The sequence below is a fragment of the Camelus bactrianus genome, chromosome 23, assembly GCF_048773025.1.
Source record: "Camelus bactrianus isolate YW-2024 breed Bactrian camel chromosome 23, ASM4877302v1, whole genome shotgun sequence".
NCBI classification, from domain to species: Eukaryota; Metazoa; Chordata; class Mammalia; order Artiodactyla; family Camelidae; genus Camelus; species Camelus bactrianus.
In genome coordinates, this window is record NC_133561.1 from 29675367 (window position 1) to 29692640 (window position 17274).

At 35.5% G+C, this 17274-nt stretch overlaps 1 pseudogene; it reads left to right on the top strand.

The window, feature by feature from the left end:
• The first annotated feature begins 5838 nt into the window (after window positions 1-5838).
• Window positions 5839-5932, top strand: LOC123619227 (U2 spliceosomal RNA; annotated as a pseudogene).
• The last annotated feature ends 11342 nt before the right edge of the window (window positions 5933-17274 follow it).

Below are 17274 nucleotides of genomic sequence, written 5' to 3' on the forward strand. Positions count from 1 at the left end.
CATTTAAATCAGTAGACTAAATAAAGCATATTGACCTGCCTAATGCAGGTGAGTCTTACCCAATCAGTTAAAGGCCTGAATAGAAGAAAAGGCTGACCATTCCCTACATAAGAGAGAATTCCTCCTGTCTGACTACCCTCAAACTGGGACACTGGCTTTTTTCTTGCCTTCAGACTCAAATCAAGTCAGCTTTTCCTATGGTTGAAGCCTACTGGCCTTCAGACGTAATCTACACTGTTGGCTCTCCTGGGTCTCCATCTTGCCAACTCACCTTGAAGATCTTGGGACTTGTCAGCCTCTGTAATTGTGTGTGCCAATTCTTTATAATATATCTCTGTCTGTCTCTGTCTCTCTTTCTGACTATCTCTGTCTTTCTCTGTATGTATGTGTGTCTCTCTCTGTGTCTTTGTGTCTCTCTGTCTCTCTGTCTCTTTCTCTGTAGAGAACCTTGATAATACAGACATGGACTAGCCCTTCTCAGTGTGAGAGGGCACTACACATGGATGGGAACACTAGGAGGCAAGGATCACTCGGGGCCATCCTGGAGGCTGGCTAGGACATGCCTCAATTTGGTTTTGTCTGATGTTTCTTCATTATATTAGAGTCAGATTATGCATTTTTGGCAGGAACACCACAGAAGGGGTGTTATGTCCTTTTCAGTGCATTATATCAGGATATATATATTATCTACTTGTCCCGTTACTGATGGTGTTAATTTTGATCAGTTAGTTAAGGTGGTGTCTGCTCAGTTGCTGGAGTGTTAAGTTAACACTTTACTTTTGTAACTAATAAGCAATTTGTGAGGATATTGTTAAAAACTATGTAAACATCTCATTTTTTATTAAGTTTTTACCCACTAACTTCATTATTTAGTATTTTTACAATTTTTGCCTGAATCAGTTGTTCCCTTGATGGTTGCCAAATTATATTTTTTCCTCATTCAATCATTACTTCTATGTTCATTAATTGGCATTCTACTACAAAAAAAAAAAAACTTTCCCTTCTCTTCCATTTATTTATTCATTTACTTATCTATGTCACCATTGACTCAATATCTGTATCAATATAGACTTCATTTATTCAATGGGTCAAAATCTATTATGATCATTATTTTGATTGCCCTTGATTTGGCCAGTGGGAGCCCTCAATGTAGCTCCTGTGTCATTTCAATCAATTCCCCTCATTCTTTGAATATTTCCTTTCTGGAAAAACAAACTATCTCAGGGCTCCCCTTGTGTATTTCCAGATGCAGCACTGGAACTTGCCATTTCTCCAAAGATTTTTGGTTCCTTTTAGCAGAGATTGGTATTTCAAAACCAAGACATGGATGCTGAGTGTGTTCATTGCCTTTGGAGTATCATTGCTCATGGACTCTTTGAGAAAGCAAAGCGAGGAAATATATGTGTATATATATGTGTGTGTGTATATATATTTACATATATATGTATATTTATATATATACACACACACGTATCTATTCCTATACCTATTTAAATCTAATTATATCTATATCTATATCGATATCGATATCTATATCTAAGTCATGAACTCATATCAGTTCTTCAAATTCCAGTCCAATATCATAGATGTTATTTTAACCTTCCTTTTTTTCTATATTTGTAGCTCCCTTCTCCAACAGTCAGATACCTAGTTCCCATTATCCACAATATATAAACTTATTTGTTCAGTCCTAGAATACATAGAAAGAAGTTTTGGAACTGCCAATCCTATACCACAGTGGAAAGCAAATTTACTAGTTAAAAAGTTTTGGTTTGTTTTTAGCCTGAGAGCATAAAAATAACATTGCTCTGTTCAAAAGTTGCTTAGATTAATTACCTCTACATCCCCCGCAGCGTGGTTATGTTATACCGCTAGATTCATGTGTTTTTCTTTATATTCCATTTTAGTTTTTTCCACAGCCTTTTTTATTTTATAATTTTTGCATAGGTACATATTGACATAGTTCCAAATATCAGAACTAGATAAAAAGATATGACCAGAGAAATGTTCTTTTTGCCCACTATTTCTATTTCCATCCTCTTCCTTTCCACCCCATTTCCACCCACTTTTTCTAGGTACCCAATTTCAGTAGTTTCTAGCCTATCTATCTTCTTTAATTTTGCCCAAATGAACAGACCCATGTGTGCCTTTTTATTTTTCTTTATTTATTACATAAAAAGAAATAATACTGTAGACACTTTTCCCCCCATTTAACAGATATGCTGGAATTCCTGCTCAGTTCAGTGATATTTCTCATTCTTTTATAGCTTACAGGATCTCACTATGTTGATATACCATAGTCTATTCAACAGTTTTCTTATATATGGGCATTTAGATTGTATTTAATGTTTTGCAATTCTGTGTAATGCTGTAAAGAATAACTTTGTGCATATTTATTTTTCTATTGTTGGAAGTGTATCTTCAGTGCAAATTCCTTGAAGTGGGATTCTTTGTTTTGAAAGTAAACATGTGTTTAGTTTTGTTGGATATTGCCAAATCCTCTCAATAAGAGGTGGATTGATTTACGTTTCTACCTGGAATGTATGAGAGTGCTCTGCTTCCCCAGAGTCTCACTAATCAGACGTGTTGTCATCATGGTTTTTAATTGTAGCCAATCTAATAGGTGAGAAATTTTATATCAGTGTATTATGAATTTGCATTTTTCTGAGTGAGTGTGAACATATCTTTATAGGTTAAATGGCCATTTCAATTTTTTATTCTTTTGTGAATTCTCTGTTCATGTTTTTGTCCTTTTTTCTATGTTTTGCAGGTATTTTCTCCTGGTTAGTCAATTATCTTTTGACTTTTTTTTTAAAGGTTGAACAGGATGAGCCTGAGGACCCAAGTTTTCAGCAAGAAGCTTCAGGGTGACCTGGATTCACTCATCAGCCCTTGTAGGACATGATGGTTGCCCATCATTAAGAAAGCCAGTAGCCATGCTCCTCAGCCTGCAAGTCTCCATCCTGCCCATGGAAACAGCACAGGGAACTTTGTGAAACCTCACTGAAATCTAGGCAGGCACGGTGTTGATTCTTGTTCATTCTTTTGAGGGTTGTTATCATGCCCTAATTCAAGGCTGTGTGATCTTAGGCAATTGCCTTGTCTTCTTCCTCCATCTCATTTGGGGTGGGGCAAGGGAAAGTTCAGGTGTATACGTTTGGCTTAGTCATGCTTCTTAGCATTATTAGTCCCTGAAAGACCCCTCTCTTGTTTTATTTAATTGATTATTCAGAATAGGTTAGGACTATGCTGTAGTAACAAACACATCCAAATATCCAAACCTTAAAATGACAAAAGTTTATTTCTCACTAAAAGTACCTGTCCGATGCACTTTAGTGGGCTGGGGACTGGGGGAGCCTCAGCTTCTTGTATTCACTCAGAGATCCAGGGTGATGGAAGTTTCTTCTTAATATGTGCCTTTATGATTATTAGCAGTACAGGACTAGAGCACTGGACACTCTCCCATGAGAAATTAACTCCTCTGGTCTAAAACTGGTGCACACGAATTCCACCTACAACTCTTCAGACAGAATTAACCTGTGACCTTGCCCAACTGAAGGGTTGAGGAGGGCAAGGAAGTGCTATCCTCCCATGTGTTTGAGAGGAAGGGAGAATTGCCCATAGATGAGCCTTTGAAGACTCCATGACGTTTGCTTTTATTTCCCTTCTTCTTGCCCATACCTCTTCCCCTTCTCCATAAACAGTCATTCTTTTTTTTTTTTTTTACATTTTTTATTGTTATATTCAGTGTACAATGTTGTCTCAACTTCCAGTGTAGAGCACAATTTTTCAATTATACATGAACATACGTATATTCATTGTCACATTCTTTTTCTCTGTGAGCTACCAGAAGATCTTGTATATATTTCTCTGTGCTACACTGTACAGTCTTGTTTATCTATTCTACATATGCCTGTCAGTATCCACAAATTTCGAACTCCACAGTCATTCTAATGGGTTTAATGTGTATCCTTTTATTTGCATGTGTTCTTTCAAAATATATAGTTTTATTTTATGGGTGTCTGCTTTTAATTTACATAGATGCTATTGTCCTATAGACCTAATTCTATTTCTTTTTTTTTCACTCAACACTATGTTTTTAATATCCATCCATTTTGTTAAATGTGCACTTACTCTGTTGCTTCTGACTGCTGCATGCACCATTTTACCTATCTACTCATCGTGGGGTTGGGCACCTAGATTGCCTCCAGCTCCCTGCTATTACAATGCTATCATGAATATCTTTACAGTACCTTATATTTGTACCATATGGGATTCTAAAAGAACTTCTTTGAGAAATTTACCTAGGAGCAGAATTACTGGGTTATAGAGTATGTGTATTATTCAATCCACAGTACCTCCATTAAAAAATAAATAAATAAACCTAATTACTTCCTCCCAAAAAAATTTTAAAAAGCAACCCGCTCTCCACAAACTGGTCTATAGATCCAATGTAGTTTTAATCAAAATTTAACAACATTTTTTCTAAGAATTTGATCATGTAATTCAAAAATATATATGGAAAAGCAAAATGAAAGAAACAAAGTGGCTCTTGGTGATACTTGTTCTACTAGGTGTCAAGACATAAATACTTAATATTTAGGGCACTGTGGTATTCATACATGCACAGACAAATAGACTAGTGGGAAAAAAAAAAAGAAAGACCTCATATAAAGAAGATAGATATATTCAATAAGTAAGTAGGAGAGTCAGTTACACATAATGAAATAAATTGAATCCCAAACTCACACACACTAAATTTATTCCAAACGGATAAAAGCTTAAATGTGAAAGACAAGACATTAAAACATTTAAAAGAAAACATGTGATGGTATTTTTATGACCTTGAGGTGAGGAAATATTTCTTACAATAGACATAAAAAATGAAAGCCCTATTCAACTATATTAAAATTTAGAACTTTGTTCATTGAAAGACAGTATTGAGTAAAACCATATAAACCACATAAGATATTTGCAACACACATCATTAATATTATTATGCAGAATATGCAAAGAACCCCTACATATCAATCAGAAAAAATTCCCTTCCAAAATGGACAAAAGAACAGATTTCTACTTTCAGTTATATTGTGTCCTAGGTTAATTAGACAAATCATTCCACTGAAAACAACTCTAATGCTAGAATGTGTGTGTGTGTGTGTGTGTGTGTGTGTGTATGGATATGGATCTGTCTAGATACCTATATAAGTATATGTGATCAGAATATATAAGTAGAATTATCAGGGCAAAATAAAAGAGAAAGAGGGAAGCCAGTTGGGCATTTTGGGGGATGTGGGAGAATTTAAGCTTTGATTCTGAACGACTTTTGGGCCACTAAGGACAGAAATCAAGACTCACTAGGATGGCTAGGATAACAAAATCAGATAGTACAAAGTGTTTTAAGATTATGGTGTAATTGAAACCCTCTTACATTGCTAATGGAAAGGTAAAATTGTGCAGATTCTTTGGAAAATAGTCTGAAAGTTTCTCAAATGATTAAACCCAGCAGTTTTACTCCTTGGTTTATACCCTAGAGAATGAAAACGTTTGCCCGTACTGAAACTTGTACACAAATGTTTATAGCAGCTTTATTCTTAATAGCCAAAAGGTGGAAATAACCCAAATGTCAATCGAGTTATGAATGGATAAACAATCCATGCAATGGAATATTATTCTACCATAAAATAAATGACTTACTGATACATTTACAGGTTGGATGAACCTTGTAAACATGCTAAGTCAAAGAAGCTAGTCACAAAATTCCATACATTGTATGATTCCATTCATATGAAAATCCACAAAAGGGAAATCCGTAGAGACAGTAAGTAGATTAGTGATATCGCCTCTTGGCCTTTTGGCTAAGATCAAGTGTGTTATCTGTTCTTATCAGAAAGTAGATTAGTAATTGCTTATTGGTAGAGAGGAAGATAATGAGGGGATAGGAGGGTGATAGCTGAACAGTACAGGTTTTCTTCTTGGGGTGATGAAAATGTTTTAAAATCAACAGTGCTGATGGTTGCATATATTTGTGAACATACTAAAAATCATCAAATTGTACATTTTTAATTAGAATAACTATATGGCATGTGAATTACTGCTCAATAAAGCCATTTAAAAAAAAAACCTAAGGATACAGAAAACTTGAAAATAAATAATGGAAAAAGATATGATACAAATACAGGAAAAGGAAACATATATAATTATATAAATTGCTGACAAAATAGAATTTAAGGCAGAAAACCTTAGTAGAGATAAACAGCATCACTTAACAATGATAAAAGAAGAATCCACTCAGATGATGTAATGATTTTAAATTTCCCATATAGCATAAAAGAGCCTCAAAGCATTTAAGGCAAGGACAGAACTATAAGAAGAAAAAAGACAAATTCACAATTCAAATTCAAAATCACAGATAAACTTTAACTTATTTGTCAATAATTGATAAAATAAGTAGACAGAAAATTAGCAAATATATTGAAAATATGTACAATATGTAACATGTTTGATATATATAGAACACTATACCCAACAAATGCAGAATACACCTGTTTTTCAAGTACACAGGGCAAATTTGCATATACTGATAACACACTAGCTAACAAAGCACATCCCAAAAAACCTCAAAGCTTGACATCATGCCGTGTATGTTCTCTGACCTCAATATCATCAAGATATCAATCAGTAACTAAAAGATAAATAATTTAAAAATTCTATGTTTGAAAATTAAGATAGGCATTTCTAAATAACACATGCATCAGAGAGATCATAATAGAAATTAATATATATTAGTATGTATTTCAAACTGAACCATAAAGGAAATAATCACATTAACATTTGTGGAATTCAACTAATGCAGGGTTCAGAAGAAAATTCAAAGTCTTTAATGCCAAGGAAAGTATTAAAAAGAAAAAAAGGTCTGAAAAACACCTGTTTCAAGAATTTAGAGGAAAGTTAGAAAAAGAAATCCAAAAGAAGTAGAAAGAAGGCAATACTAAAAATAAGAGTAAAAATCAATCAAGTATCATGTTTCAGTCATACATACACATTATGCTGTACACCAGCAACTAACACGTTATAAACTGACTATACTTCAGTTTTTAAAAAATGAGTGGTACAAATCGAAAACAAATCAATCGAGTAGAAAACAAATAAGAGCAAAGTTAGGTTCTTTAAAAGCTCTAATTAACTAGACAAATATTTAATAAGCGTGATCAAGAATAAAGAAAAGGGTAAATATAAAAGTAATGGTGAATATTGGAAATGAACAAGGAGTCATTACTGCAGATGGATCAAGAAGTCTTACGGGTGAATTGTACTCCATTACTTATATAGGCTGCATCTTCGTCTGTTCATCTATTGATGTGCACTTAGGATGCTTCCATATCTTGGCAATTATAAAGAATGTTGCTGTTAACAGTGGGGTATATGTATCTTTTTGAATTAATTCTTATTTTGTGATTGGCTTTATTCCTTTGATAACTATGTAAGTTTAAAAAGCTAAGGCTCTAAACGTTCTTAGAAACAACGAACTGTACCTATATGTAAATTTTTTAAATATGTGCATTACATTGTATGTATGTATTTACATGCAATATATTGTATGTGTGCAGTCAAACTGTAATAATCCTAACTAATAAAACCAAAAAATGAAAGAAAAAAAAAGACATGCTAAGTTTGTTGAACAAACCAACCCAGAAGTTCCTCACAAAATGCCTCCCAGTCTGTGATTTAGCCAAAGATACTGTCTATGACCATGATCAGTTTTGGAACTTCCAACCTTCTGGTGAAATATAAAGGGGATAAATATCAAGTCATGATAAACTATCTCCAATCTCCCTTTCTTCCCACAAAATGATATTCACACTCAGGTCACCCTGAGGCCATAGGTTGTGGGGGACCTCATTGCTCCAGCATGGAGCAATTGCCATTATACAAATGGGACTATCACATCTGCAAGCTATGGTGTTCAGTGGTGACAGGACCTGGGACCTGAATTTCCTGGGGTGTTGCCAGGATCAGATATGTGCAGTGGGTGTATGAGCATGGCAGAGATAGCTACAGAAGAAAATCATTCTTCGTGAGACTTAATGTTCCCCAACTTAGTGTTTAAAATCTGTCGTGACACTATCCTGTCATGACATTTATATGGAGCTTTAAAACAGCTGCATATTTCTACCATCTAATTAATTAAATTAACATCTCTTGGAATATGGGTCTCTTGAATACAACAAAAAGTAGTATGTGTGGAGAAAAAAAGAAAAATTAAAATCCTAAGGATTTCTTGGTAAAATAAATATGGTCAGTTCATTTAAAAAGCAAAAGAGGAACCGTTCCTTTGGGGAATTTCCACACTGGCTTGCTGGTGTGGAAGTTTAGATCCTCAATAGTAAAAGAAGTTCATTCAGGAGTCACATAAAGGAGAATGTTCTTTCCCTTTTAGAAAGCAAAATTAATGTAGATTCAGACTGAGTAGAAATAGTGTCTAGATCCTGACTAGGACAATTCCTTCCCCCTCCCAAACCACTTGATTATTTCAGTGAGCGGCCAGTTTAAATCAAGCACCCCGTACACTAAGTTACTTCAGAATACTTCTATCACATAATCTCAAACAGTGAATGAACTGTCCACGAGAATGGTCAAACATCAATTTGCAATTCAGAATCTTGAGATCAGGTGGTAGTGCTAGTGGTGATAATGGTGTGGGGTGGTCAGGAGGCTTGGGGACAGGGACGGTTACAGGGGCTTTCCAAGCCACCTAACTCTTTACAGGTATTTCATCGCCATTTCTGTTTTCATTCCTTTGAAGCCAAAGCAGAAGAGACTTTGCTGCCATTTGGATCTACCATCCTGCAAAACTCACGGACTTGCGTGTCATATATTACTACGTTTCACCTATTTCAGATCCTGTGCTTCTGGGCTACTGAAGCAAACACTTGACCAATTACAGTTTTCAGAGGTGGGGCACACCTGAATGTTCCTCCTAAGCCCCTGGGAATGGCGACTTCTGTCATCTGTGGCACCTGTCTTGCCTCCTCTGGTGGCCTGATTAAAAAGAGAATTGAGGGGACAGTAAGTAGCAGAGGAGGGTGTCCTTTCACACTCCTTCCAGACTTCACCATTCTTAATGGTGCCTTTGTTTTCTTACTTGGGTTTATCCAACTTTCCATTTAAACAAAGATCTTTGGTTTCCAGAAGACACCGGATTATCATGGCTCATTGTTTCCTATTTCTGCCTGACATGTGAAGAAGTCACTGGCTGATCTTCCTCACCTAGAGTTCATTTTAAAAAGAACTTTAGCAAACATTTACCAATGACAGTTAAATTCCAAACTCTTAAAACATAATCTTATTTTTAAAACATCACTTCCCCTAGTTCACTAAGCAATCAAGTATATTTCTTAAACTTTTCACTGAAGATTTGAAGACTGAGAAAAGGCAGCACCAAGTTATACAGATTGGTAATAGTTTGTTGAAATATATATACAAGTTTACAAAGAGCAAAGCATGATTTTAAAAAGGCATTTTTATAAGCCTAAGAGCATTGGATATTCTAACAAGAAGGAAATTTTTATAAGTTGGAATTCAGTTTGTGTATTAAGAGGACTTTGAATTATTCTCAACACTGGAAATAAGACAAAGAGTAACCAAGTGAAGTAGTTTTGAATTTCATCAAAATCTGTAAGTTCTAAAATTAGTAATAATATGACAATTAGTATAACAAACCCAGTGAAAACTTTAATTTGTTCATGAGAAGAAGAATAATATATATATAAAGTTGATACATTTATTAAAGCAATTTTAACACATCTGTAAAAGTACACTCACTTGAATTAAGATCAGTACACTCAACTTGAATTAAGAGGATTTGAAAATTAAAATAAAAGCAATGTCTCTTAATTCAGAGGCAATAAAAGCAATGGCAACAATAAACATAATAAAACTTTAATCTTGTAAACATTTTGAGAGATCCCTCTTTAAACTTCCTAGATCACTGGGTAATACAAAACAATCTGAAGTTACTCCATTTTTATATGTATTTGGTAGAAGTAGATAGCTAATATTTGCAAATATAGCAAGTAGATAAAAAGGTCAAAATTCATAAACAGTCTATAACTTGTAATAACAAGACAAGAGAAAGTCAATATACTACAGCACACAGCATATAAAATCTCACTTTTGATTCCAGTTGTTTTGAAGGAAAGAAACACAAAATATGCAGTGACAGCAGATAGGAAACTTAGACAATCTATCATTGCAGAAAGAAAGTCCATACATTCTTGCCAATTAAGATATAATTTTAGCTGATAGTAGCCATTTCAAGTTCCATTGTAATACATAGCAAATAAAGGAAAATAAAATTTTCTTTCCTTCAGAAGTTTTAGAAAACAATTCATGCACCAAAATTAAATAATACATGAAAATATTAATAATAAATCACTGGGTCTAAACATATTCTCTACTCCTATTAGTAACTATTTATCTCTTAACATCTTGGATGTTTGCAGCCACCATAAGTGATAGATAATAATTTCCTGGTCTATTGTAAATCATACATTTAAAATTTTACTTCTGCAAAACACTTTGAGAAGGAGCATAAGTAATAAAATGTGAACTTGCTCAGAGTGAGTAGACATGCAGTTTTTCCTCTTGAGATCCTTTGCTGCCTCTTTGGTTGGTGATTTTGAAATCTTAACAGCAGTCACGAAAATGTGTTGACATACTTGGTGTCACTTTGCAATAGCCTCTAGAACAGGGCTCCCTCTAAGCAAAAAGAGCCTTGTGCTGGGGAGCGTGGCTTGGACTGAACCTCAGTCTCTCCTTTAGCTTTGGGTAGAGCAAACTGCATCATCCCCTGGAGGGGCTGTTTAGGTCTCAGTTAAAAAAAAGGTTTTGATGTTCTTGTTGCTGTGTATCTCCCTTCTATTGCATTCATTCTGAATTGCTCCTACATTGCATCACTCTCTCCTCAGCCCTTTAACATTAGTTTCTGCAACTGTTAAGAATTCATTCAGGCATTGGTTCCCAAGTGTGTCACATGGTTTCCTCCCCCCATACCATCGTTTCTCATGGCTAAGAACTTGCTTTCAGTTCTTTTCCTCGTCTCAATATTCTGTGTGTCTGTATTTACTGTTTTTCATGAACTATTTCTGCCAGTATTAGCATATCACGGAAGGGGAAAGTCTTGAAGAATTTTGAGTAATTGTCAAGGAGCTTAAGGGTTTTGTTGTCATACTGATCAAATGAATGGCTAACAATGGTGTTTGTGGCATTTACCTTCCCAAGGAGTGTGGGCCCTGGTGGATAAGAAAGCTGCTAGTATGTCAGCTGCCAGTTTCTTTGAAAACATTGTCACTGCTTCTCCATAGCAAGCCTTCCTAAAGGGACTTCTATTTTGAGAAAAATCTGCCTACAAACTCTACATTCATATTAAATGTAAATTCAGTTTATCTTGTGCTTATCTTTGCTTTTCTGATGATTGAAAGGGCTGTATGTCCTTAGTGGTTTTAAATGCTGGGTCTCCAACAGAACTGGTCTTCCCTGCTATCATAGACTATTCCCTTTTGCTGCCATTTAAGAGCCATGTTCCTGTGGGTTCTGACATGGAGATAGGATTTCTTTTTGGTTAAAAAAACCACAGGCAAGGGCAATGATATCTTTACATGTTGCATCAATTTATTCACTCATTTTGTCATGTATTTTCGTTCATCCAACAAATGTTTATTGAACAAATGCTGTGGGCCAAGCATTATTCTAACTGCTGGGCAAAACAGACAAAATCTTAATCATGTGTAATTAAAAGTGATCCCAAAAGGTAGCTTCAAATATCTGTGAATAATGAAACGATCCCATATGTGTTCTAGTTCCCAAAAGATTTTGGAGCACTGAATCCTCCTCTTCTCTCTAGGAAGCTCCATGTATTGTGGGAAATGGTAATGTACATCCCCTGTATTTACTTGATCCATCATGAGACAGAAGTTTCTAGTAGATAAAATGTGGGGTTCACAAAAACAATGAAAAAGTCAGTCTCCTTTGCCAATGAGATGAAAGAATCCTTTTCTTCAAATAATTTCCATTGTATAATCCCAATCCTCTTTGTTTCTAAAATATTTAATTACATACACTTTGCACTTTCTGCTTTTATGCGACAATATGCTTTCAATACTTTTCTCCTATAATTCTATGTTATTTATAATAATGCATGATCAAATGGCTACTTAGTTCTCTATTTCCATTGATAAACATATTTTTGAAATATTTTATCCTGAAGAATATCAGAAATTTTTTCTATGCTGGCTAAAAATATTCATGACTTGTCTCCTAGCAAAGGAAAACTGTATAGCCAATATATATGAAAAGACGTTTAATCTCACTAGTAATCAAGGAATTACAAGTTAAAACTGATATTATTTTACACCCATCTGATTGGCAAAATTTTAAATTTGGTATTGGCAACAATACCAAGCATTGATAAGGGTGTGGCACAAACTTTCACACCCTGCTAGTGGGGAACTAAATTAGAACTTCTCTGGAGAATAATTTGGCCACATCCAGTAAAGTTAAAGATGCATATATATGTTGACCCAACAATTCCATTTCTAGATATATACCCAAAAGAAACTCTAGCATGGAAGCTACATTTATACAAATTTATATAACTGATTCATCAGTGAAAGTGGTTGAATTAAAGCTATGTGTATTAACATAATTAATTCTCCAAAACACACTCTTGATCAAAGACGGAAAATTGCAGGTTACATGGACAATAATGCCATTTATATAAAAACTACAGATACACAAAACAGTAGTGTTTTTGCATTCATTTAAAACATGCATCCATTTTGGATAAAAATGATATGTATAGAAATAATGAATACCACTTTAAAGATCATGCTTACCCCTAAGCAGAGAAGGAAGAAAATTGGATTGGACAAGAGAGTATAGGGGACTTAAATTTGTATTTGTAATTTTACAAAAAAATCTGAAGCAAATGTACAAAAAGGTTAGATTGGACAAAGTTTGGTTTTGGATTCACAGTTATTCATTATTCTAACTATTTTTCCTGGATGTTCAAAATATTCTAAAAATAAAAAAAGAAAGTATATGTCAATGGAACAGAAGTGGTTTGCAAAAAAAGCTAGAAAACCTGGGGTCAGAGACAGCAATGTGTCTTGTTCAGTGAAACAATGAATTTAGAGGGAAGTGAACGTCTATTCAGCAGAGAAGCTGTCTCATCAGGTCATACATATCAGGGCTTGGACCAGTGGCTGCATATTAGATTCATGTGAGAGGTTTATAAGAATAAATTGGGGCTCACTCCCAGAGACTCTGATTTAATTGGCCTAAGAAGGACATCAGTAATTTTAAAATTACTGAGTGATTCTAGCATATAATCAGGGTTAAGAGTCACAGGCTTGGGTGAAATCGGGTAAAATATCCCTCAACATCCTTTGTCTCTTTTCTTTGATTCTAACCTAAGAAGTGACTTTCCGAGGTCTCGACTTGAACACAGAGAAGGGAGGAGAGGCTCTGTGTAGGAGACATGAATATACTGATCACTGGAAAATCCATAAAGTTTACAGAAAAAGTTCCATAGAAGTTCCTGTTCGTGTGAGTCTATCCACCAGAGAACAATCCATGGTCCTTATGCTGATGAAAACCAGCTTCTGAAACTGTGATGTCAAAGATTAGGCCTTGGATGTGGGGACACAAAAATTAACCTTGAGAAACCTTGTCACATGGCCGGCCAGCCAGAAATCCTCACATGTCACCCTTTCCTTCTATCTGATGGTAGGATTCTATATAAAATCTTCGATTTATCATTGTCCTCAGGTAAAGGCCACTTATTTTAACATGACCAGTGAGATTTCTGATCAGGGTCCTTCAGGCCTTTGGGTCTTGTCTTCCCTCTCACACTGCTGAATTGCTCACTTCAGCGCCTGAAGTTGCCAAGTCTCTGAGCTTTCATCCTGGAACAAGCTGATGCCTTGCCTATGAGACTCTTCCAAATCCTCTTCCATGACCACTGTCACCACCCCCATTTTGGATGACTCATCTCTCAGTTTCCAAACTTAGAACTTACATTGCCTGGGGATCCTTCTCTTCTACTCAGTGTTATCAGAGCTAGAAGGAAGGACACAGTGGATTGGAAGGAAGTGCACTTTTTAAAGTTTGCAGTCACACTTCTATCTCTTGGAATGAATAGTTCTCTTCTTTATTATCAGTATTGTTCATCTCAGGTGGAGAGTCATGTCTTTCCCATCCATACTATGTCACTACCATTTACCCAAATGCAAAGTGATTTCTCCCAAGACATTCAGTCTCCTATATAATTTTTTATCCCTTGTCACTCTACCTCTCCACACCTAAGGCTGTTAACTGCAAACACTGGGGTCCTCTATCCTTAGGCTTTTTTCTCACTACGGAAGAATGCTGGGCTCAAAGACAGCAAGTCAGAGCTCTTGGAGAGTCCTGTTCCCCTAAGAAACTCTCAACTAATGACAAATGGGGTGCTGGTAGAAAAGCACCCCACCTCCTCTGCCCCTTTGTTGAGATAAATCTGAGGTGGGTTCTCCACTGTCAGAGTTCCCCAGTGGACCTGAGTGTGATAATGCTCACTTCATTGGTTTCTTTCCTTTCCGTGTCTCATCTTCTCATATCCCTACTAGTATTTCCTTGCACTGAAATTTGCTTCTGGGGCAACCCAAATCAGGATGGGGCCAATGAAAGAAGCATGTAAAGGGCCATTTAAAAACTTGAACCATCAAGATGTCTGTGACTTAGAGAAGCATTTTAAAAAAGAGAATGTCCTTTGTCCTCCCCAAGCTGTATAGGGTTTTTATGGTGGAATCAAAACAACCCAGAGTGGCATCTGAGGTATCTATATATGCTAGGATTTTCTTCTCCAACAGACTTGAGACTGGAGATTCGGATTCTAGTCCCAGTTCTAACACTATCTAAGGTGAAAAACTTAGGTCAAATCATATTCCTTCACTGGACCTTTGTTTTATTTTTTGTTTGTAAAAGGGGGATTAAACTCTTTAGTTTTCAACTCTTGTGTCTTATGATTTTTAAGTCTCTTAGCACTTTCAGGACTGATCTATTGAAAATAGGCTTATGGCTTCATCCATAGAAACTACTGTTATCCCAGCTTTGTCAGTTCAGCTATCTTTGCTGTGAAGTAAAGGAAACAAATTACTGTCCAAGGTCCTGGGGCCACATGTTTGAGCACACACAATGAAACCAGAATTCAGAAGGAGATAACAGATGTTGAAGAAACAATTCCTGAGTGTTACTGGCGTATGTTCATGCTGACTAAAGGGTATTTGTGCTTTGTGAAACTTTTAATCATAATAGTTTTCCTTCTAAGTTTTTTAAGTGAGCAGCAAGAGTAGACAGTACAGTTGGCTATTTGGACAAAAGATCCTTTGCTCCCTTTTGGAAAATCCCTACATCGATCTAAGAAAGACCGGTGCTTTCTGCAGGGTGGCAAAGGAGTATTATATCTGACCCCAGGAATTTCATGACATCCAACAAACATCAGTGTTCTTAATTAATCCAGTGGAATAACTAGACATTAAACAAACTAGTGTTTGTTTTTGTTTCTTAAATCTTCCAAATTTTCTTTCAAGTCATGTTTTTGGGCTATTCATGTGCGTTAACCAAACTAATAAGTTAAAAAAAAACTAATAAATACAAATTAAGTCTTAACCTCACTGAATATTTCATTAGATCATTTGGCCAACAGCATCATCTTTTGTCAAGTATTTGGAATTATAGTGCTTAGAGTTGGAATAGATTTTTGGAGACAGTATGATTCAAATATGGCTGGTCATCACAGTAACCTGGGAGCATGTTAAAGACCCAGATTCGTGTGCCACAATTCAAGTAAGTCCAAATAACTTAGAAGCCCCAGATGAAAGACCTGGGACTTTTGTTAATGGTCTCCCAGGTGATTATTTTGATGTAGTCAGTTTGGCACCAATATTTGAACAACTTTAGAAGGTCAATGAACATTTAATTCCTCTACCTTATGCAAGACTTTCTATGTTAGTTATTATCCCTAAAGAGTATTAGTCCCCTTTTGGCTTGAAATTTGTTAAGCTATTCTCTTCTTACTTGTTTCAGCATATGGACAAAATTCGTTTAGCTGCTCTTTTCCCATTGACCTTGCCAACAGTTGGAAATGCACAGAATGAATCTAATGCTACTTCACATATTTGACACCATCTGTGTCTTTCTCTTCTATAGGCCAAGTATGTTACTATTTAATTAATTATATTATGAATTCAAGTTCTTGCACCATTATCTTCATTCACAGCTGGATACAACCCACTTTGCTTATGCTCTTCCTAAAACATGGTGGGCAAAGTTGACCTCAACATCACGCAGTATAATCAGTGAAGAGAAGAATGAGAATCATCATTTCTCTCTTCCCAAACACTGTAACTTGTCTTAATGTGTTCCAAGACAACAGAAGTGGTTTAGACCATTTCATCACATTACTGGCTAATAAATAAATCTTGAAGTTGTTTTAACATGTGCTGCTTCTAAGCCACATTAGTTCTCATACTGAACATATCAATTTAAACATTTGAAGACATTTAAAAATTAACTAAGTGTAAGTACTTATAGCTATGTTTACAATATTTCTTCATGTTAGACTTGACAAACTTCTCCCAGGTCAGTATTATTTGGGATCCTCATCTTTTCAACCAGCTCTGCCTATTCATTCCTACTTCATATTAGTCACATATTTTATACACATGCTGTGAATAATTCTTCCAAGTCACCCAGAGGGTCATAGTCAGGCTTTTATTTAGGGTGAACTATCAATTGCAGAGAATAATTATTTTGTAAATACTAAGGTAAAAATAAAAAGAATTTACCTGAAGCACAAAATGGATCATGCATGTGCTTTACAGTAGTGTTTTGTAGTCACTGAACTATATTTCCCAACATGTGAACTTAAAAAGGGTTTAAGTCCTCTACCTGGAGTTGGTAAGTCTCACTACTATTTTATTCTAGCTTCTCTCTGGTTGACCTTATTTACATAATTGAATTCACTTCCTTCCTTCCCCTATGGGTTTTTTCTTAAATTCTTGTAAGACTTCCCATAGGAAATAGGAACCAAGGTACATTGCACTTGCTTCTCAATTCTTCTTTTCCTGATCCTTTTTAGGTTAAAGAATGTGACAATAGCAACTTTGAAAGCTGGTTTTAAGTCTCTGATTTTTTTGTTGTTGTTAAAGAAAAGCTAATACTAGGCATAATCGT